This window comes from Bactrocera neohumeralis, chromosome 3 (genome assembly GCF_024586455.1).
Source record: "Bactrocera neohumeralis isolate Rockhampton chromosome 3, APGP_CSIRO_Bneo_wtdbg2-racon-allhic-juicebox.fasta_v2, whole genome shotgun sequence".
Taxonomy (NCBI): Eukaryota; Metazoa; Arthropoda; class Insecta; order Diptera; family Tephritidae; genus Bactrocera; species Bactrocera neohumeralis.
The window spans coordinates 9198668-9222691 of record NC_065920.1 but is presented as its reverse complement, the minus strand read 5'-3'; the positions used below and the strand labels follow the sequence as shown (position 1 = coordinate 9222691).

Below are 24024 nucleotides of genomic sequence, written 5' to 3'. Positions count from 1 at the left end.
ACATTCTATAAAGGTATTAATGGACCTTCCGTAGATTTACGGATAACTTGATAAAGGCACCTTGAGAAGAATTTCGTTAATCAGCATCCTTACATATTAACTTATAAAGTGTATCAGTCTACGACTCGATCCTCTTGTGGGCTACTTCTGCTTTGCTCTTTTAATAAATCATATCTCAAAACCACAAATACATAAGTTATCTGGTTACAACTGATATCATTATATAATATTACTCTACGTGATTTAGGCATGCTGCTTGTTCGATTCGCTTTCTCGCTGAGTTTTAATCGGCCGATAAATATAAGTAAATTAAGGGTTTTACATTTCAGGAGCTTTGAGGATCACTTCAACCGGCTACCCTGGTAAGGTTACTCTACTTACCATCAATCCAAGTTGGTGAATTGTTAGGTGAATTGTGCACACGGAATTTCGGGCCAAGCTTAATAGGCAAGGGGTTGGTGAATAAAATAGATCACACACTTTGAATATAAGGTTTCAGGTTACGCTAAATGAGGGTGCCTAGTGCAGAGGCACGCGCACCAACCACAGAACTCTTAACATATACACAGACGAATCAAAACTAACTAATGGAGTGGGTGCTGGGATCTATTCCGCGGAGAATGATTTCAGGCGACCCTTCTAGCTTCTGATACACTGCAGTATTTTCCAGGCGGAAGTTTTAGCTGCAAGTCGTAGGAACTAACATAAATAAATAAATATCGATACGTCGGTACCTCTACGTCAATACGGTCGGGTGTGTCGAAGCATTCAGCTCAGCGTGAAAACTTGTACTGGTTAGCTCCAGTCCACTGCTAATACCAAAGGGCAGAGGGAAACCTTTCTGGTGGACAATGAAACTCTCGAAAATCAGAGCGTCCTGCAGACATTTATTCAACAAGGCCCGTAGGACTGGGTCAACTGGTGACTGGGCGTTGTATAAAATGGAACTTGCAATATATAAGTCCGAGTTAAGAAACGCAAAGAGGTCTCCATGGAAAAGCTTCTGCGAAAACGTGGAGGGCTGCCAAAGGTCCTCTAGATTCAAGCGTATTCTCGGAAAAAACCCCGTTTCCTCAGGTTATCTCAAGGATGCAAATGGAATGTGAGCCTTAAGCAGTGAAGGTACACTTCATATGTTCTCTTCCCGAACCATACATCCTCTGGGGGATAAGCGCTCAGAGTGCTGCAAGATGACTGTCCGTCCTTTTTAGACCTTCTGGATGAATGACACTTGACTTGAGCGATCAATTTATTCAGATCTTTCAAGTCCCCGGAACTGGATGGCACCTTACATGCACAGCTGCAACAGGCTGTTAAGGCGTCATGCAGCTAATATGGCACCTATCTATGCGAACTGCATCAGGTTGGGTTACATCCCGGAGGCCTGGAGACGAGTCAGAGTTACGTTTGTTCCGAAGGCTGGCAGGGGCTCCCACGTTACGGCCAAGTACTTTAGGCCCATCAGCATCTCCTCCTTCTCACTAAAAACTCTGGAGAGACTGATGAATACATACGTAAGGAGGTACCTTCCGAGGGACTCCCGCACAAGGTGGATTTCTCTCTCCCCTTCTATGTATACTGGTCGTTAACGACCTGTTTGAAAACTTGACGATCGTGGCTGCCGGGATGTAAAAAGAAAAATTTCTCTTTCTTCCACAAACTTCTGGAGCGAACTTGAAAAAGTCTTCCACATGGATGTCCAAAGAAGAATCTATTTTTTTCTTAAACGTCCTACTAGATCGAACTTGATAGGAGTCTTCCATATAGATGAACGACGAATAATCTCTCTTTTGTACACATCCTGCTGGATCGAATTTGATAAGAGGTTTTTACATGAATATACAAAGTTCAGTGCTTATAGAATTTGGACTTAATTATATAAGGATGAACCTCTGCTCATTTCTCTGCAACTTACTGATTGCTTCCTTAATAATTACTAATCACAATCACAAGCAGGAATGTATGTGTGTATATCAGTGGTTGGATGATCTGTTGACCCGGATCAAAAGAAGTGGCCGACCTCAACTAGACTTGGTCCTATGTAACCGGAACCAACCTCAGTTTTTATATGGTGCAGGACTGGCAACCCGGCAGCATCTTGTAAAAACATTCGCTTTTATACATATTTGTCGCTACAACAACAACAATACTTGGCGTCAGAAGAGGGTTTTCACAATTAATTAAACTGCATGTTTCTCTTCTTAATACAGTGCAATTCAGTTTATGCGGTCCAACGTCTTGACTGCAAGCCTCAGTTTCTCTGCAAAGAAACCGCAATTTTTCTTCAAGTTATCATTGCGCTTCTTATTTAAATATTCATTTATCTCTTATTTTTTTTATTCATACATTTACATATAAGCCCTGTTTTTGTGTGCTTTTGCAATTTGTTATGCTGCATGCCACATGTGGCAAAGGCATGTCCTGCCACCCACACCAGCTAAATGTCAAGCCAAACAAAACCAAATGCAGGCACTCATGCTTGGCTAAAAGCGGCATTTAACACACACACCCACACATATTCACATATACACAGCCATATACAGTTACATGAAAGCACGTGCAACACATACATACATATTTAACAACAAAGCAATATGCATACAAAATTACTGTCTACACATACATACATATGTACATATATTTATGCGTTTGCATTCAGTAACTTAACCACTTGCATTTTCGTATATATGTGTTGGTGTATGTGCATATGCATGCCTTCCACAAATATTTGGACTATTTGTCGCCTACACAGTGTCGCAATTACCATGTTTGCTTAGCGCGTTGCATGACATTGCATTGTGTTGCATGCAACATATCATCCATCTTACCCTTCCAGTCGACGGCTTTATTCAACTCAGCGCATTGTGTTTGCCAGCCATGGCGCATATTATCCTTTGTCAATGACAAACGCCTTCCTTCACGCTGTCAACAACTTCAATTCTCTGCCAACACCCGCCTGCATTCATTCTATGCCCCAACACCGCAACGATGCTCTATTCTAGTCTAGGCTTTGAACTGTGCTGCATTCTATTTATTCGATTTGCTAAAATGTCACATGCGGTCGGCCAAATGATGCCACACATCTGACGCCAGTGCGCTGGGCTCAAAGCTGATTTCGGTTTGTCTTCATATTTTCATATGGATTTGGCGACTGTCGTCTCTCTATCGGCGCTGGTATTGTTGTTTGTAATCGCTGACGTGTTGGCGTTAAAGTACAGTGTTTCATTATCACAAAAAGTGTGGAGTTATTACGGTTTCTTTATTGGAGGATCCGAAAAATAAAAATGTTTGAACACGCACTTGTGCCGACCTCTCTTTTGAGTTGATCGATTGCTTTCCGTTTTGTAATTCTTGAACTCGTCGAGCCTTGCCCACCCTCTAACTTTGTACTTTACAACATTTCTTAAATAAGGCCTTCTTGCTTTTTGCTGCTAGGTTAGGTTAATCTGGTTAGCCAATAAGCCACGCGTAGACCATTTCGGTCCTTTGCGATACCAGATGGAGTTCAGTTGCTAAGTCAAAGAGGGTAGTCAACCCTTAAGATGCCCGCGCTTGACGCGAATTTTTTAACAGACTCTGCGGCCTCACTATCGATACCTCCTCCAGTGTATCATACCGTGGAAACTCAAGATGCTTACGGCGTAGTCTTGCCAATGCAGGACATGTGCATAAGATATGCTCCATTGTTTCCCTGGTGCTTTGCTCTCGACATCTCCTGCAGTCTGATCCTTCTGTCAGCACCATTCTGCGGGTGTGTATCGCCACCAGAGCTGTGAAGTATAAAAAGTAAGAAAATGAATCTCCAATCCACAAAGAATATTTATTCTATATTGAATAAGTGTAGGCGAAATAACAAAAATAAAGTGAGCTCAGCAAGTGCTGGTCAAGAACCACATTTTATGCGACTGCACGATCTTTCTGACCAGGAGTGAACCTTGAGAAGCCCTCCGAACTACAGGCTCTTAGCAAAGTCAATCTCGCCACAATGGTTAGTGTTCTGACTGAAAACTGTCCAATAGGTTCACTCGAGGTGCCGCTAAATATTTTGTCAAACGCGAAAGCTGTATAGAGTAATGTGAGGTGTCTTGTCACTGCCTTCTCTTTTGCTTGGCTTTTGACAGAATGAGATTGAAATATCTCGATAGACATAGTACATCTTTGGAACCTGACAAAGTTGTTAAAATTGATATTCTGCTAAGCTCAACAAGCTTCGTCGTTCTATGAGGGTATGGTTATCCGCTTTTCCGAGTGAGAACCATCGATTTTGGATCAACCCTACAACCTAACCTTACCTACGTACGCATAAGATCAAAACTTCTAGTTTTAGCTCATAGTGTCCGTTAACGGATTGAAAGTTTTTTTTTCAGGAAACCTTACCTGACATTGTTCTCTTAGCTGATATTGTTCTTTACTGAATCTGTTCGTGACTCCAACTTTCAACACCTACAGTTTTGTTATCAGTTTCTTTAAGGAATCAGTTCAACGTTCAACTTACAGTAGGGTAATTGGAACTTTGGCTCTCAGCCCTAATTTAGCTAAACATAATGATGAAAGTTCTTGTTCAATCACAGCTTTTTCGACTTCACTATCAAAGCTGTTACGGAAATCTTTCTGGTTTTGAAAACTGCGATGGCGCAGATAATAGAAATGCTGGTACTCTATCTCATATACGAATACTTTGCTAATTCTTTTGCAGGGAAAGTTCGTCATTGCTGTACGGTTCACATTTGGGCGCTGGAATTAAACAGATCAGAGATCGACTCAATGAAAGATGCTCCTGATCCTCAAAGCTGAAAGATTTACAACTTACTAGAAGTGTCCAATTCTGTTTGGGAGCAACGATCTAAGGGCCTGCAATTCTCATAAAAAAACATTGACGAGCGGCATCTGCCAAATATTTTTCATTGAACTGAAAGCTCAAAGCTCTTGTTTTGTGAAGCTTTAAGCTCTTTTACCTTGAACAAAGTATATTAAATCTACATAAATGATCAGCACGATGATCTTAATCGATAGCCATGTCCGCCAACCTCTTTGTCAGTCAGTCTGTATGCACGTGAACTAGCCCCTAGATTTTTGATATATCTATCTGAAATGCCACACACGTCGTTTTTTCTCTCAAGAGGCTGCTTATTTGTCGGAACCGCCGATATCGTACATAGCTGTCCTACAAAGTGAACGTGTGGAATCAATTTCTTGTATGGAAATCCTTTTTTTGACGAGATATCTTCACGAAATTTGGCACAACTTGCTGCCCAAGACAACATTACAATTTCCGTAACAAATCGCTCAGATCGGACATATACAGCATATAGCCCCCATACAAACTGACCGATCAAAATTATGTTCTTGGTCGGAAAAATTTTTGATTTAACGAATAATCCTCACGAAATTTGGCATAATTTACTATCTAAGGCAAGCCTATAATCACTGATTCAAATGTTTTAGATCGGAGTAGTATAGCATATAGCTGTCATACAAGCTGACCGATGAAAATGATGGTAAAGGACTTTTAAAACCTTTTATGCTGTAAAAAAAGCTCCTGCTGAGGATATTATGATTTCGGTGCCGCCGTAGTTTGTCTCTTTTCTTCTTCTTTTTTTGTTGACTGTACCGCGAGTTCTTTCTTGGCGCCGAAATGTAGGCAACAAATACTAAATCTGTTTAAATATAAATATTTCTTATGGCCAAACTCACCTAGAATCACTGTATCTCAGCAGCAGCGACTTATTTAAAGTTCTGAGCGCAATCACGCTGCCTTGTAAGTGTTCATATGTATATTTGTTCTGAGTGTGCGTGTGCTGATGTCTTGGCAGCGCCCCAAATACACAATAACAGCAAATTATTTAATATTCATAACATAATTTTGTGTGTTTTGCATTAATATTTGTTTTGCTATGTGTTGTTGCGGCGTGGCTTTGTGTTGTTGTAAATGCCGCCACTGCTGCACATTCTTCTAACATTGCCGTTATTATTATTGAATGTATATATGTTTGGCATTTGTGTGTGTGTGTGTGCTTGTTTTATCAGCTGCAAATTGTAAACTTGTAAGCATATTTGTATTTGTATTGGCCTGTGAGTGCGTGTGTGTGTGTTTGTCTGCGTTTATTATGCAATGCAATAATTCTGTGTCAGCATGTTGTCTCCTCCGCAGCGAGTAATTTTTAATAAAGTGCGCCTTCGGTTGCCACAGTTACACGCAAATATCCTGCCGCACCGCCCCTCAGCCACATCCTGCCTACAAACACACACATACTTGCAAACATAAATTCCTTGTTATCTCTCTTAAAGTGTCCTTTGTCCTTTTGTGCTCTTCTACTCTTCTTATTTGCATTTGTGCTTTTGTTTGCGAAAACAAAAACAACAAAATCAACAACAACGACAAAACAAGCTGTTTGTGCTGTGAATTGCTCTTGAGTTAGCTCGCTTGGCCGTCTCTCCTCCCCGCCGTCGGCTGGTGCGCGCCTTTATATTTTAATCAAAAGCTCACAAGTTCACTTACAACAAAATTCTGAAAATTAAAATGTGGAAAATATGCATTTATCTGCTGGTTTTCATAGATTCGTTTTAGCATTTTAAATGAAGTGTGGCAAAAGCTGTCAACACTTCAATTTATATTCATTTGTGAAATGTGTGCGCAAGTGCAGCTTCGAGTTCTCTCGAGTCCTTGGCAAACTCGACCGTTTTTTCAAGCACTTAAATTACTTAATAATAAGGAAAATATGGTGTAAACACAGGTGCCACATATTTGAAATGAATTTAGTATGCAGAAACTGATTAATTTTAATAAATAAATGTGAAAATGTCACAAATTATATGTGAAGATACATGAGAACGGTAAGATGAGAGAATTTTGACTTAGTGAGCACTTTTAAGATCGTTCCTTCATATTCGAATGAAAAAAAAAAAAACATTCTAAAATCGAACGGGTTTTAGATCTGTTAATCATCAATTAATACTTTAAGTAAACTATACAAATTTGGGTCTCTGGTCATATTGTAAACACTGGCAACAGCGAAGCCAATGAGCTAGGCAAAAGAGGTACACTTGCCCCGCTTACATGGGATTGAGACTAAGTGGGATCTTTATTGGAGTTTTGCGTTCTAACGCCGGCACATGCACGTAAGATCTCTTTTAGATCTCGGAGAAGATCTACAGAAATAATTGCTCTTAGCAAAGTTTGTCTTGTTGCATCGTGGTTCTTACTGATATAGTAGACGAAATCGAAACTGACATTAGCCGTCTCAACAAATTTTTGATAGCCTCAAAAAGCTTTGTCGATTTTTAAGGGATCGGATACTCAGCAGACGATTGTATCTTCCCTATTTAGTTCTGCAGCTCGAATTATTTTATCCAGCAAAAGATTGAAGAAGTCAGGATAAGCCTCCTCAGAATCGCATATAAGGTTCTATCGAGCGTACTGTGTAAAAAATTAAAGCCCATCGTCAACAAACCAATTGGATCTTATCAGTGTGGTCTAGGCCTGGAAAAACAACAACTGACAAAATATTCATCATGCGCCAAATCTTCGAAAAGACCCTTGAAAAGAGGATCAACCACCACGAAAAGGAACTGGCTTTATACCGCGATGTCTGAATTTGGTACCAGGCCCAGTAAGGTTGAGAAACTTTTCGCATGCCAGTATTAGAAGCTGTCTGGAATAAGACGAGATAGGAAACTTTCATCTTGAGAATTCCGTCTTTGCGTGATAAAGGCGTAAACACCTGGAAGTTCACAATTTCAGATATTTCGCTGATCTGGTTAGGTTAGAAACCATTGCTATTAACCGCAATGGATCTTGACGACTTAAAAGATCTGTTTACAGGAATTTATTTTATTTTATTGAAGAGTTTACTGCTTTTTATGGCTTCATAAATGACTGTATATAGTAGTTAAAGTCTGATCCCCCTTTTGGTAACATATATTGAACTCAACCAAACCTAACGATAGTTTCTAAGTGTAAAGGACTACTCGCCGAGTGGTCTAAGCTCTGAAGTGACTGTCTCTATTTAGATTTTTGATTATTTCTTGTTTAACCTCTTACTTATCTAATAAAAAATATTAGATTGAGAAATTCTGTCTGATTTAACTCAATATTATTTTTTAGTACTGGTTTTCTTGGTTTCACAAATTATTTATGCTCAACATAAATGCCCAATTTAATGGTACATTAACATTTAAAGCATAAAATATGACGAACACTTAAGAAGTTGTAATAAAACTGGCCGGCTAGCAACAACTTACTCAAGACCGAGAAGCAGTTATAACTTCATTGAAGTGGAGAAATTACATATACACATTCATGATGACTTAAAAAGTGCGACTCGAGGCTGTCTTGTGTTCATTACCATATTTTATCTTTTAATATGAAAATAAATACCCAGCAGATAATGGAGGGGAAGAAGAAGAGCACAAAGGATATGTGCGGACTTTATACTACTGTATATATAAGCAATAGCACTTATGTACATATTATAAGTAGTAAATATGTATGTATGTTCATAAGAAGTGTATATTTATAATTTTTGTTGAGCATACTTGTATACATATGTATATATTATGTAATATATACTTACATTAAGGTATGTGTATATTTATTTCTTTGCTGCTTCACTGATTGACTCCTGCTGATATCTGCTGTCGAAATTTGATCCTGAAAACATTGATTTCAAGACCAAAGGCATTTTACGAACAAAGAAACGGCATATGCACATACATGTATATAGCCACACTTACATGCATTTGAGGGCGTTTTAAATTTCTTCATTCAAATAAAAGTAGACATTTATGCGAGTGCGCTTACATATCCGTCAGTGTTGCATGTAATTGCTGACAGTTATGGGCAACTTGCAACATGCACTTGCAATAAAATATATATGTACATAGCTCTTACAAACATACATATGTATATCGAGTTCAATTGCCTGCAGCGTACAGTGCACTTGATACTTATAGATGCAAATGTAAATAATGTATATTAGGGTGAAGCCAAAAAAAAAATAATTTTGGCTTCATTACATTAACGACCCTGTATAAAGATAAACAAAAATCCCTAGAAAGAAAAATGTTTAGCTTAATTTTGAAAGTTGTTAGTGAACATAAAAATATCCCATATAAATAAAACTAAAAAAAACCAATAATTCTATCTCAGGGGAAATTTTTTTCAATTCAGGGAAATTTTTTCCCTTGTATATGCGCTCCTTTTTATACATAAATTTGAATCTTATAACATAAACCTTTCCTAAAATTGTATCATGGGAAATTATTTTAAATTCAGGGAAATTTTTATACGTTCAGGGATCTTTTAACATTGTGATTCTTGTAGAGCGTTAAATTTTCTAAAAATTCTATCTTAGGGAAATTTTTTCAATACAGGGGAATTTATTTCCCTGCATATTTTTCTTTGTACATAGGCTTTTTTATACTTAAAAAAACAAATAATATATTAGGGGAAATTTTTTCAATTCGGAGAAATTTTCGTTCGTGTATGGATAATTTTTACTGAGCTATCAAAGGGGATTTTTTCTCATTTCAAGGAAATTGTTTTTCCTTTGCAAGGATATTTTTTCTCTAAATATACATATATTTCTTTTTATCCGTAAATTCGAAATTGTAGAGCATAGACATTTTCCAAAAATTATATCGCAAGGGAGTTTTTTTAATTCACAGCAATTTTTTCCTGGCAAGTACATTTATTCACTGCATATGGGTTCATTTTGTTTATAAACTCTATATTGTAGAGCATTAAATTTTTTAAAAATTCTATCTCAGGGAACTTTTTTCAATTCAGGAGAATTTCTTCATTGTAGGGTTACTTTTTTCTGTATAAGGGTTCCTTCTTTAAAATATTCTAAAAAATTCTATCGCTGAAGAATATTTTTCTCTTGAAGGGATATTGTTCTCTGCATATGGGTTCCTTTTAATCCATGAAATTTATATTGTAGAGTATTAAATTTTCTAAGAATTCTATCTCAGGAGAAATTTTTTTTGTATACAGGATCATTTTTTCCAAAAATTATAACTCAAGAGAATTGTTTTAGTTCAGGGTATTCTTTTCCCTTGCTGGGTTATTTTATCTCTGTATACGGGTTCATTTTTTTATCATAAGTTCGATGTTGTAGATCACAAAATTTTCTAAAAATTCAACGGGGAAATTTTTCCCATGAAAGGATATTTTCTCTCTCTTTTAATCCATAAATTTGATATAGTAGAGCATACAATTTTCTAAGAATTTTCTCTCAAGCGAAATTCTTCAATTGAGAAAAAGGTTTTCCCTCTCAAGGGTATTTTTTATCCCTAAGTTCGATAGTTTAGAGCAAAAAATTTTCCAACAATTTTTTTAAGTTTTTTTAATTCAGAGTAATTTTTTACCTTGCAGGGATATTTTTTTCTGTATACGGGTTCATTCTTGTTCATTAACTCGATGTTGTATAGCATAAAATTTTCTAAAAATTCTCTCAGGGGATATTTTTTTCAATTCAGGGAATGTTTTTACTAGCGGGAAAATAAATTAGTTTTTAATGGCACACCCTAATATAATGCATTTTTAATCAGTTTATTTTAATTTATTAAATTCTGCTTCGAGACTTTATTGGCTTAAGAAAATTTTCAGAGTTTTTTACTTACATAAATATGCATATACATTTGTAAGTATGTATTCACTAATATTTTATGCATTATACAAAAAATATGATTTTACAATCGCTTTGTTGTTGCTTTGGCCGGCAATGAGCCCACACACAGCCAAATAAGTCAACACCCTAGGCGCTGCAAATTCCTTTATTTATTTACGACGCCTTCGAAATGTGATATTTCTATGCATAAATATATATTTTACAGTTAAGTGAATAGAATTTTCTCGACTTTTCTTTTTTGCAGATAAAAATTCGTTTTTTGTTGCTTCTTCCACTTAGCTTTTTTTCTGAGCTCTTCGGTTTTATGTTTTGCTGGCCAAACTAATTTCTTTAATGGACGTCATATTTCTTTGTGCTTTAGATAAATCTGAGCAGAGTTGCACATATCACACACATACATACATCTGCATATGTAAACACGTATTTATTTACTCGTATTAATATATTTTTGTTTGCCTCTTAGAATTCGATTCTTTTTGTGCGTTTGCTGCAGTTTTGGTTTTCTTATGCTTGCAACAGCGAGCATTTCTTTGTCTGGCCTGTCATAACTGCTGTTGCCACCAACACATGTGGCATGAAATATTGGATTTCTTATACGTGAGCCTACAAACCCTAGAGGAAATTAATTTGCGCGATCAAGACGTCCTTTTTTGTCCAAAAAAAAAAACAAAAATTATATCGAAATGTGTTCCCAAGAAAAGACCAATCTTAGTTCAAAATCGAAAATATTCTATCCGAGACTAAAACCCTCTAATTTGGATATGGTTTTTATTGTTTGTCTTTTAAAAAATCACAAAAATCTATAACAATATCTGTAACTAGATTTTGTTATATCTTAGCCTCAAACCTTCTATACTGAAATGAAAACCCTGGACACAAACCCCACGAATACGAAAAGAGCGAGACCTTTCCTGTCTAAATTGTTGTCACTATCAAAATACATATTTTTTTTAATATTTGTTGATTTGGGTTCTTATAAATTTCTCAGCATTCCGTTGTATTTTTGTGAGTTTAAAAATGAGTCTGGGAAGATCGTTAAAAAGTTGCTATAAAATCGAAGTACTCTTACGACATTGATATATACAAGTATATTCGACTCAAAATGGAAAATAACTATAATAGATAATCAGGATATTTCGACGCATTTCTAAGCATAGAATTGAAAAGTTCCTGGTTTCAGAATAAGCAGTAGCACTACAGATATTTACTTCAAGTATTGACTTTAACTACAATGGGGTTCCATTCGATCTACTGTATAGTCGTATAACGTACACCTAGTCTAGACTATATGGACAAACTATTGCCAATCCCTAATATTTTGGACAAATACTATAATTTCTATTCAATCTTACTATGAGATATTTGAAAATTCATTCACTCCGAAAAAATCAAAGTTGTTTTAGGTTTGGAACTTCGCTGAATGATTCCACCCAGTTGTGGAAAGACTTCTGAGCAATAAATTGAAGAGCATTAATCAAAAACTCAAAAGCGGTCATTAATAAACATTTTTACGACTACACTCAACACAAAACCTCAAATTTATTTTACAACAAATATGAATGACTTTCCAGCAGGTTAAACTACAAATCCATATATAGTACATATGTTTCTTCTAATCTCCCTTAAACCTACTTGCTTTCGTATGAATATGCCTTCAAATTGGCGCTTGTTGTAGGTTCGCCTCGCCTGCCGACTGCCGCATATCCTGCATTCGCCGGTTTGCGGCAGGACATGTCTGCCATTGTCGCTGCCAAATAAAAACTTAATTCAAACTTTTAATATTTTCAAAAATTGTTCATTTCTTTGGCGCATATTTCGTTGGCGGTTTTGGTGTCGGTTGCCAAATTTAGAGACACCACATTTATTTTTAATGTTTGATTGTGACTTCTATTAAGTTAATGTTTATGTTGGAGTTTCTGTATTTAGTGTGTAGGATTAGAATTATGATTTTGTTACAGTAAAGTATATAATAATGATAGATGGAGTTAAAGGACCATTTCGTTTTAGTTAGAATATTAATAACCGAAGTTTGAACCCCCGTTAAGTGAACGCTTAGTAACCTATATGTTGTATTAATTTTTGTCTATTTGTTGCAAATTTCTTAGGCTCACAACTTATTTTTACTTTAAGATCTTATAGGAATATCCATAGCAGTCATTCTATAACTAGGTAATAAGTTTTAAAACAAATTTCAATTAAAACAGCTCACTCGTGAAGTTTTTAGACATACTGGTTGATAACAACTCTGTATATATTTATTAGGTATATAATACGAATCGTTTACTTAAACTATTAGTTAGAAACCATCACTTCTTTTAGGATACTCTATCGAAGCAAATAAAATTAAGCTAAGTAATATTGCCTACTATTTGGCGCGTTCACTTTTTTTATCGAAGTCGCACACCTTATAAGTCTGTGGAGGAAATATTGATTTTTTTCTTGCTTTGTGATTAGATAATTCTTCTTAACTTCTAAAAAAGTAAATATTTGATAAAACTACTTAAAACAATTTATTAGACTTTCCTTATTTATATTATTCAACAACAAACCTCTTCGTATTTTTTGGAACTGCAACCGGGGGTCGGTGACGACCGAGAACACAAAATATCACCACTTACATCTATTCTTTATTGGTCATACCAAAAGCAGATAGGTCGCTTTTTTCCCTAACCATTGCATTTGTTGGATTTTTATGCGCTTAACTATATCCATGTCGCCGTAGAACTCATACAGTTCGTGGTTTCCTCTTCTTCGATATCCATTGCTCACGCGGACGATTCTAAAGATCTTACGGGAATAGTTCTTTCGAATGCTCCAAGTGTTTTCTCATCACAGCTCGCTGTAATAGAACGGGAAAAATGGGAGTTTATAAAGCATAATTTTTATTCGTCGAGAGAAGGATCTGTTTCTCAATTGCCTACTGCAAAAGTTATTCTGCGCTTGATCTCCAGGTCTAGATTATTGGTGAAATTTATGAAATATATAACTGCAAACAACGAGGAATTTTTTTCATGTTGTATCCAGATACTGTGTTTAGCCCTAATTCATCACAAGACCAACATATTTTGCTTCTTTTTCTAGAAGGGAAAATGCTGCGCTGACGGCTCTGTTGTTAAGTCCTAAGATCTGTTGATAAGGTCTACGATACCAATATCATCTGAATACTCTAATGGCATAGGAGTTTTAGTGTAGACATTGCAACTGCAGTTTCGACAACAACAATTAGTGCTATAAAGCGATTTAAAAGTATACCTTGAACCACATATTTTCTAAACTGATGGGACGAAACTTGTACGAGTATAAGCATTAATAATTTTTCTCCTTAAGAGTAATACATACAATAAGTGGGGATAAGGTTCTATTAACAAATTTCTAAATAATTTTTTATTATGAGCGTTACTAAATTATAATTTATATTGGTAACAAACTAGGATTAGTATGAATATATAATGAGGTCAGTCCTAACAGGGTTCTCCCGTGGACAGCTTAGATCGATGGTTCATTGTGGTACCTAAAATTCCTGTCTAATAGATCAAACACCTCTTACAACTCGACGCAGCGCTTTGAGTCTATCACAAAATTGTTGAGACGGTTAATGTCAGTTTCTGCTGTCTTCTGGTTCGTCGAATGTACTTCTCTCTGGAAAAGGCTGCACTAAGTCTACAGCCACCTTAATAGCAGCCACTTCTGGTTGAAAAATACTTGGTGAAAAAGTTCTCTGCGATTCCTTTCCTTCGGCTTTTTTCCATCCTCTTATGCCCCGTTGGTATATGGGAAGTGAAAAAACCATCACTAATGGCCTTTGTGAGGCAGTGATTCAAGTTTTCAGCAATGCAGTTGTAAGAGGAGACAATCTCTCATATACTCAGATTTCCTGAGCCTTAGGGCGCAATTCGCTCCAATACACCTATCGGCAATGTCCACGGGTACTATGTGTGAACAAATCTGGGGTTGGACATAAGAAAGAAACTGAGATCAAGATATTTTTTTTTCAACACCAAAACTTTTTTGAACAAAAAAAATATTCAAAATATTTTTTAATTAATAATTAATTTTTAAATTATGAAAAAACTATAGTCTAAAAGAGAAACAAATAAATATATTTTGGCAAGTCCTAGACATTTTCAGACTTCTTCTTTTATAATTATTAGCATTTTTCAAGGGCTGACAACCCTGAAGGAGCCATTGTAGCAGCATGTATAAATAACAAAAACAATTTGCTTTGAAAACTCAACAATTTTTACGACCTTTTGATTATGTTTATTTATTTGCAAGCCATTTTACACTTCAACTTAATAAAACAAAGCAAAAGCGCTATAACTTTAAAGTGCTATTACTTAGCAGCACGAGTGTGCCATAGACGTGTGAATGTAGATGTGTGTGAGTGTGTGTGTGTGGCCATGCTTGGTGGGCTCAGCAACGCCAACGCCAACCATTGGCAGTGCCACCGACGCATTGGCGCTGTTTATGCAACAGCAAACCACAAGAACAACAACAAACATGGCAACAACAACAACAAGCATGACAACAACAGCAATTGCAACGAAACGTTTGCATTTCGCACATGAAAGTGAAATGTAAACAGACGGAAAATGCACTCAAAGCAAACAAAAAATCATCTTAACAAAGTACAAGTGGAACTACAACAACAGCAACAGCAACAACAAAACATATACGAAGCAATTTGAATGGAGAAGACAAGAAATGCCAAGTGGTAAAAATTATTATGGAAGAGAGAATTTTTAAGTAGGCACTCAAGGTAGACAAGCCAGGGGGGCGTGCGAAGAGGGGAGCAGTGCAATGAAGACTCCAGCTGCAGCTGAAGGTGAAGATGCAAATGCACAGATGAAAGCAAGATTTGCAGCTGAGCGGTAGTTGTTGTTTGTGTGCAACATTGCTGCAGACGTGAAGCAGACGCTGACGAATGACAACAGCAACAACAGCAATACACATTTGCAGATAAAGTTGAAGCAATTGAAGCTGCAGATAATGCAACTGATGAGGATGATGATGTGCTGGCTGTCAAGTCAAAGTCAAGAGCGGAAGAGTTGCCTGCCGCATGCTGCCGGCTTGCAACAACGGTAGCAACCAGCAATCAGAGTGCAATATCAATCTGCAACAACAACAACGACAACGTCGGCTAAGAATGCCATTGCTGTAATGCAGGCTCTCGAAAATAAATGACAACATCATCACAGCTGTCGGCAACGTCTTATATTGGCATCATCCGCCGCCACAGGCGGACGTCGGCCGACTTGATGGGCGAGTTGCGGCAAGTGGCAGTCGCTCTATGCATACGAGTATCGGCGAGCAGCAGCCGCCTGCCTAGTAGCCATTTAGTCAATACAACCGACAATCATCGTCAACATCTCGGCCTGTCAACGGCGGCGTTTGCAACAGGCAGCGGACCGGTTGTCTGCCATACGGATCGGCCCTACAGTAAGTAGCAACAACGGCAGTAAACACCTCAAGACAGCAGCAGTCAACACAGGGTACGAGCTGAGACGCGCGGTGCGGTGGCTAACGGCATTTTCGAGTGCTCAGCATTTAAGTAATACGGCCAATAAATGTCGCTCACTCGCTCATTCGTGTTTGCAACATGCATACCATGGATGACTGTTGCCGACTGTTGACTGCATGAATGGCATTGTTGTTGTTGGTGTTAGTGCTATGTGTTTTGGATTTGTTGTTGTTCACCGGTTTGTTGTCGACCTGCAGACGTCCGCTGTCGATGTGTTTATGTCTTCACAAATTGAGGGCGAGCAGCAGTAGTAGGCCACTCAGCAGTTTTTTCTCTTCAGCCTTGAAGTGTGAATCGTTATGAATAGTGGAAGTGGGAATTTTAATTTCCAAAGCAATGCAATTTCGTTAAATACATTGCTTTTCGAAGTTAGTTTGGTTTAAAGTGACTAAACCAGGAGAGAAAGTCTTAGATTGTGATAACCTAGTGATACCATGCTCCTTAAAAGCTGTAATTTGGTCAAGTTTAAAGTCAGTTTGTCGATTCAAGGGTTGTTTTGAATTATTTTAAGCGTATCTCGTGGGTGCGGCAATGGTTCGAATAACAGATTCTATCAAGATAACTCAATTTTAAGTTATTACCTGCGCGGATAGACGACCGGGCGCTTTGCGGAAGGATGAACCGATGGATGGACAAATTTATCCGAAGCATTCAGTGATGGATGGATGGACAGATTACTGGACGGATGGATGTACGAACGAAAGAATGGACGGGCAGACAGATGGATGGATGGGCGGACTTATCCAAAATGTACGGTGACAGACGGATGGAAAAACGGATGTAAGGACGAACGAACGGAAGGATGGATCGAGTGAAGGATGGACGAACGGACAGACAGACGGATGGAAGGACGGACTTATCCGAATCCGTCGATGTTGGATGGATTAATGGACGGATGTATGAACGGGCACAAGAACGAACGACCGGAGATATGGATTGACTGAAGGACGGCAAACGGACTGACAGACGGATGGAAGCACGGACTTATCCGAAACAGTCGGTGATGAATGGATGAACGGCCGCAAGGACAAACAAACGGAAGGACTGACGAATATACAGATGGATGGAAGGACGGACTTATGCGAAACATACGGTGTCGGACGGAAGTACGGACATACGGACAGACAGACATGTCTTTATCAGTTTCAGGGTTTAAATACAAACAACCATTACATTCTACATCAAAGATTTTAACAAACAAAAAGTATGAATTGGCACTTCTGACTTAGAGAGGAAATAGAATTTTGAGTCTCATCCGTGTGGGTAATATATATTTTTCGGAGCGCTAACAATGTTCATTGGCAGTAAAAACTCATCACAGAAATTGCATATTTTCCTCAGCTTTACCATATATCGCAAGTTCAGAAAGCAAATAATTGTTTTCTGTGTCCTTCTGTGATTCTCGAAACTCGAGCTACTCGAAATGATAGTATCTGCCTAATTTAGTGACTCTTTGTTAGTTGGTATATGACTGCTCGGGGACTGCTGTAAGAAATTTCAAAGAAAACATGAGGTAAAAGAACTGTAACCGACACATTCCAGAAAATATCGACGGAAATAACCTTGAAGTGGCTTAGCTTCAAAAGTAAATAGAAATAAATATATATATTTTGTCGGAACAAAAACGAACAAAGACAGACTGACTGGTATCTTACATCATATCGATATTATCTCGATTGTTGATGTGGCAGCAGAAAATGGAATATACATATTTGAGGGTAGTTGGCTAGTGGACTAAATCAAGATGGAACAATAAAAAACGGAGTCCATTCCAATTACATAGGTTCCACTGTCTTGAAAATGGACTATCTCGGTTGTTAGTTCACAGAAATAACAGTCCTTGGCTGGATGGAATGCGGGTTCATTCTAGTAACATAGAACCAGTTGTTGTGGCAAACCTCTGTTGGTCGTTGACCTCACTACCGATAACATTTTTATGGAATTTTAAGATAACATATTAGATCCTTATACGTCTCGATGATAAAACTGTTGATAGAGATCGAGGAAGTCGGTGCAAATAGCTAAGATGAGAAAATCTGTCAAAACTGATGCACTTTTAGATTTGAGCTGACAAAAAATTAAGGAATATAAACTGAAAGCAAGGACATTGTCAGACGAGTTTCAACGCTTGATGGGCCTATAAGCCTGAAGTTTTTGATATTCTTTCAACTTTGGTTAGGTGTGGAAAGCTGGGATGCTTCTTAAGAGAGTGAAAGTTCCGCTCACGTATGAGTGAAGTTTCTTATGAACTGCTTTCCGCTGCAAACTGCCTATACTTAATGTATTTTGGACACATTCAGCGGGGAATTTTGGTCTCTGGTGGGAATTAGCCATAGGAACTTTTAAAATTGTACTTAAATGCAGTCTCAAGTACCTAACATTAATACGGTGCATATCCTCATTGCTAATAAATAATTTTTCAATGCCACTTGAATGCATCTAATAATGACACAAGTGTCCTTGCAATTTTCTACATCATTTATTGCCGTTGCTCTTCACTCTTCAAACTGGCACCCTTACCAAAGTTCGACAATTCCCGTATCACATGACGTTTTGCAAATACACATGTGTATTGACATTTGTATGTATGTGTGTATATAGTGGCTAGATGAAAGACAATTGAATTGCCTGTTTTTACTCGCAATTAAACTTGAAAAATACAACAATGCGCCATAAGGTGGATGTTTGCGGGCCGGCCAGCGCAGCGCAGCCGAAAATATGAGAGTGGCATTGATTTATATTTGACAACAACAACAGCTAACGCAACAACAATACGTAATTATGGCACATGTAAACAGCGCGATTAAATATGCCAACTGATGCAACAACCCAAGAGTTGCACAAACAGCGCGCCAGCCCAAGCGGTGACAGGAGCGGAATGGGACGCGCCGATCTATAATATTTTTTTCCATTGCAGGTAATAAAAACTGCAAGCAACGGCGGTGGTAACAGCTGCGCTGGGTTGGCATGCATGCGCACCCTTTATGCAACATCCCTCTGCGCGCGCTGCCTCGTTAGCCGCTTGGCTTCCACGTTGATTGCCTGAATGCTCAGGCGGCTGGCTGACTGGCTCTCAAGCGCCGCTGGACCGCACGGCTTGGTTGCCTATTTGCACGCTTGCAATTGTCGAGTGGCACTTTGACGCTTTGTTCATATTCATCTCGAAATAATTACTTTTTGAATAACATTCAGTGCGCGCGCAACGCACACACACATATATATGAGCGCGCTCACTCGCACCGAAGGGGGTTAGCAGGCGGTCGCTGGCGTTGTGTAATCAGTGAAAATGAAAAATTGCCTACCCAGTCCAGGCCTCGCCGGCTTCTACGGCCGTTTTGTTGTTTCTCTTTTGCTTTTATTCCATTCGTCGGTATTGGGTTTGAGGGCGTTGGTTGCATGCCGCACGAGCTTGTTACGCCCGCTCACATATGTTGACTTCGCTGTGCTGTCGCTGCAAAAAAGTGAAATTTCAATTTTGAAATTCAGCCAAACATCAGGTTAAATCTTCTATGCAAATGGCAAATTAAAAATATGCACAAACTTAAGCACACATGCACATCCGCACACTTGCTGCGGTGCCTGTGTGCGTTTGTCGCATGTCAACATTTTTATATGACATGTGCACCACCGCCACCGTCGTCGCCGTCACCCTTGGTGCGTAGAGTCAACATGCAAATAAATGCGTGTTGCATGAACCCTTTTGTGTTGTGCTCAGTGTTGGGTTTGAGCCGCAGCAACAATAACAAATGTGGCAATGCAGTTGCGTGGCGTATTTGCGTTGGCGAGGTCCACGAAGCGCTGTAGATGGCAGTGGCAGGTTGGTGAAGATTGGTGGGGAACTGGTTTTTGATTTTTTGAATGTCAGCGCTTGAGATTATTATCTTTCCTAACATAACGGTTGCATCACTTTTAGGCAAATCTATTGTTTTCTGAAAGCTCAAAATTTAAAGCTTAGACGTTTAAGATAAGTACAATACAATAAATGAGACCTTAAGAGCTCTCCGACCGTACGTTGTTGATGGAGCCCTGGATATCAAGAAATGTACCCACACTCTTTATGCATAACGGCTCTGTCCAGCCATGACACTACCGATAGCAAAGGCAGAAGACAAGAGTTTTTACCTTCGTCTTGAACTTGACAGGAAGAACTGATCTAAGAGTCGCAGTTCATTTTTCTAAAGTTTCAATATAGCTCTCTGACCACTCCTGCTCTGTCCTGGTTAAAATGAATATTCCTATGATCATAGAAGGAATCATCAACAAGAACCCTACATTCAGAGATTAAGAAAGCTATTTGTCTTTATGTCAAAGTTAGGTCAAGGACTTTATCCCTACCTGCAGTTACAAAAGTTTGGGAGTTTGTCCCTGTTCTTAATATAGAGATCTTTACCACAAATGAAATGAAAAAGTTACTCACCTGTAGCCTATACGTCTGAGATTTCCCAGATCATCTGGCCTGAGTTCGCGTCCGAAACAATGATAAAAACGCTGGCTCTCTTTCGACGAACATCCGCCAGAATCTACTTTAGTATTATTGGAGGTGGCTCCACCGCGTCATTGTGCTGCATGTAGACTGGGACAAGCTATAATTCTCAGGCTTCGTCCTCGAACATAGAGTCACAAAGTCCTCGCTGCTGAAATTTGGTAAGAGGAAAGCATTTAGTGCGTTTCGGACCAGCAGACTAGCTCTGATTCTTACAATACTATTGACCGCCTGCAGTTTATGACTCCTCTGCTCAGTCGCGGCTCTTAGATTAGGACGATATCGGTTCCGCCCTTTCTGAGACGAAACAGAGGATTGGTGGATACCGTCCTCGCGCACTGGTGGTCAATCTGAAGAGTCTTCAAAGTCAAGACTTTTCTTTAGAAGTGCGAGTTCCGAAATTGCGAGACTTTTGACACGGACCTCCTCGAATAGCCGCTCGAAAGCGACGAGTCTACATTCATGCCCCTTTCGGCCTCTGTTTCCTTCTTTTTTCTCCCTTCTGGAGACTGCGAGACATCCGCTGACGACATTAGTCCCTTAGAACTCAGAAAGTGTCGATGTAGAGGGAACTATAAGATGATTATAAGTGTGTAATGGTGAAGTTAAATTTGATTTGGGATCAGCTCAACATAACCTAGTAATTTTTATATAAACCGAAGCTGAAGATTTCTGGTTTGTCATTTTGATTACAAAGGGAGGAAAAAGAAGCGGCGCTCTCACTTACCCATCAAAAAAAAACTCGTATTGCACCTCCTTTTATCAACTACGCCACTGCGCTACTTCAAAACCCCCCGCTCACCACCTTGCAACAGTGTCAACGTCATCACCATTACCAACATTTTTGTAATACTCGCCCTCATTGGCATACTTACACCATATCCAACGACTCACACATCCCCCACCCGCAGCTTGAAAACCTTTCCCGTGCTCATCATCAGCATCAGCGCTCAGCGTCAACATTCTCATCAGCGGCTAAGCAAATATTTGCATAATGTCCGCAATGTGCAACCATATTAATTGCGGCCTACGCGTATGACAGTCGCACTGCAACATCCACATGATAAAAAATAACAACAACAATGAAGCAGTTGTGCAGTCAGTGCTAAGCATACACAGATTGGCCTCCTCTCCGCAAGCTGCGCTCACTTGACAACTCAGCTCTCGTCGCCGTCGGTTTTGTTATGCCATTTTAAATACTAACACAATATACAATTTAATATTTCACTTATTTATTATTCTTTTCATTTACTCATAAAGACTTTTTTAGTGCTTTTTACCCTTCAACCCAACTGTCAAAGTGTTCGCGCCACAAATGTCGCGCTGCAAACGGTGAAAAAACGGCAAAGTGTATTTAAATTCGAAAAACAGTTGCGGTTATTGCTTTGTGCCGTCACCGCACTTGTTTCCACTACTTTTCAACTGTTTACATACGGTACTTTAAACATTTTGGGTGCCCTTAAAAATTGCGACATATTGGCTTCGAATTAAGTCGCTTAATCAAATTACACTTTGTGGCAAGATTGATTGGCTAGTTGCGTTATAATTAAGCAGCCGAAGTGGTGGTTCGAAAACTAGCTGATTTGCATATGCAATTTGATTAAAACACTCTGGGTGGGTGGGGTTTAGAGGTCACAAAACTAAAAGTATCATGCTTTAAAATTTAGATAGCTGTAAAATACGGTTTACACTCATCAAATGATCACCAAAATTTCAACAATCCTTCAAGGAAGATGATCAATCACGGAACTCTTTCCTTCAGTGAAGATGCGTAAAATTGCGACAACCGCTTAGGCGACACAAGCGTAAATAGTCGTGGTCGAATCGCAATGAGGTGAAGCAAGGTAGAATCATTTTCCTTATTTTGCTGAAGTTCTATAGAAAAAATAGGTTACCGTCAGCAAAGGTGATATTTTAGCTCTAAGATACCGTAGTCAAGCTAATAATTTTCTATCTTATATTCATGGCATAATCGTCTGACGGAGGGCGCTCGAAAAGGCTATACTTGCTAAGAAGCTTGACCGTGTCTACAGAGTGGCCGTCACTGTCGCCTTGGATGCACTGTGGACTATACCAATAATACCACTTAATGCTATTTGAAACACAGCACCAGTGGCCTTTGTCGGCAGATCTATTCCTGCGAAGTGTGATCTAAGGCTCAGGAAAGCTGGGTATATTAAGGGGTCCGAAAGAGGACCCGCTGAAATTCTATCCTCCTGCAACTGCCTTCCTGAAAACTTGGCTTACAGCGTCGCAAAGGCCACACGTGGTGACTTTACCAACGAGGGATTTGTGGATGGGAATAATTCGTTGGAGAAGAGGCGCAGTGAGCTTTTTCGCGGTTGAGCCAAAGCTATGAGAGAAGATGGAAGCGGTAGTTTTCTATAAGGAGCTCTCCGTCAATCTTAGATTTCGGCTACCAGACTACTGGAGTGTTCTTCAGACAGAACTAACTGCTATTAAGGTGGTGGTAGACGAAGTGAAGCCTCTTCCAGAGAGATGTGCATTCATTCCCATAGCAGAGCGGCAATACTATCGAGTGCTTGTCCTCATCAAGCTACTTCATCAACTCGTTGTTGTTGTTGAATTCTGCCGAGGGCGGAATAAAAAATCCGGGTCCATTTCGGTTACGTAGACCCGACTGTCGGGGGGCACCATTGTTCCGCTCACATCGGAATGGGAACGAGTTTGATTTCCCTTGACATCTTGTGTTCTACCATTGGAGCAATGCACCTCATATGCGTTTAGCAGGCGCTGATCGACGACCCGCTCTTCTTCGATTGCGAGAATCTTTTGTCCAAGAGTAGAACGCAGGATATCTACGGAACTACTTGAGAAGGAACTACTTAGAGAAGTTCGTCTGGCCGCAATCGTAAGGGTTCTTACTGAACACTTGGTAAACAATAGGTATTCAAGCGGTGGGCTAAAAATCTAATCGGTCAAAGTTGTGTGGAAACATGCAGGCACTTTCTGCTCTGTCAGTAGTTCACGTTAGGTGCCACAAGGGACCGGCGTTCTTAGCTATCATGGTGAGATCTCTGTTAGGATTAAATCTTAACCTAATCTAAAAGCCCTTCAAAATCTGCAAACTATGTATACTGTCTAATTGCCTAGAATACCTTGAAGAAAAATCTATTAGACTTGTTGTGTTACCACAAACTCAAGCTCGAAAGCTCCAAGAGGTTAAGAAAAAATAAAAGGAAAAATAAAGGAAGATTGTTGAGCAAATGAATAGAGAGTGTGAAGAAAAAAATCTGGCCTTAATCACTATTAAGTCCAAAAGATGGTATGAAAATCAAGAAATGAAATTTGGGAAATGAGTCAATGAGTGAGTTCAGATAAACTCCTTAAGCTTTAATAAAGTCAGCTTTATAGTTTCGCATGACCTT

General features: G+C 38.9%; 1 protein-coding gene and 1 long non-coding RNA gene across 3 annotated transcripts in view; one reads left to right on the top strand and one right to left on the bottom strand.

Moving 5' to 3' along the window:
• Positions 1–24024, top strand: part of LOC126753325 (protein sax-3) — a 293802-nt gene that overhangs the window by 41239 nt on the left and 228539 nt on the right. The gene's annotated exons all lie outside the window — the stretch shown is intronic.
• The window catches only part of LOC126753340 (uncharacterized), a 39511-nt gene continuing 28330 nt past the window's right edge, over positions 12844–24024 (bottom strand). The window contains exons 4-5 of one of the 2 annotated variants that reach the window (XR_007666117.1): positions 13181–13470; positions 12844–13102 (exon numbers count right to left, since the gene is read on the bottom strand). This is a non-coding gene — a long non-coding RNA (uncharacterized LOC126753340). Of the gene's footprint in view, positions 13471–24024 lie in introns of both variants that reach the window. The other variant, XR_007666116.1, reaches the window with a different exon arrangement.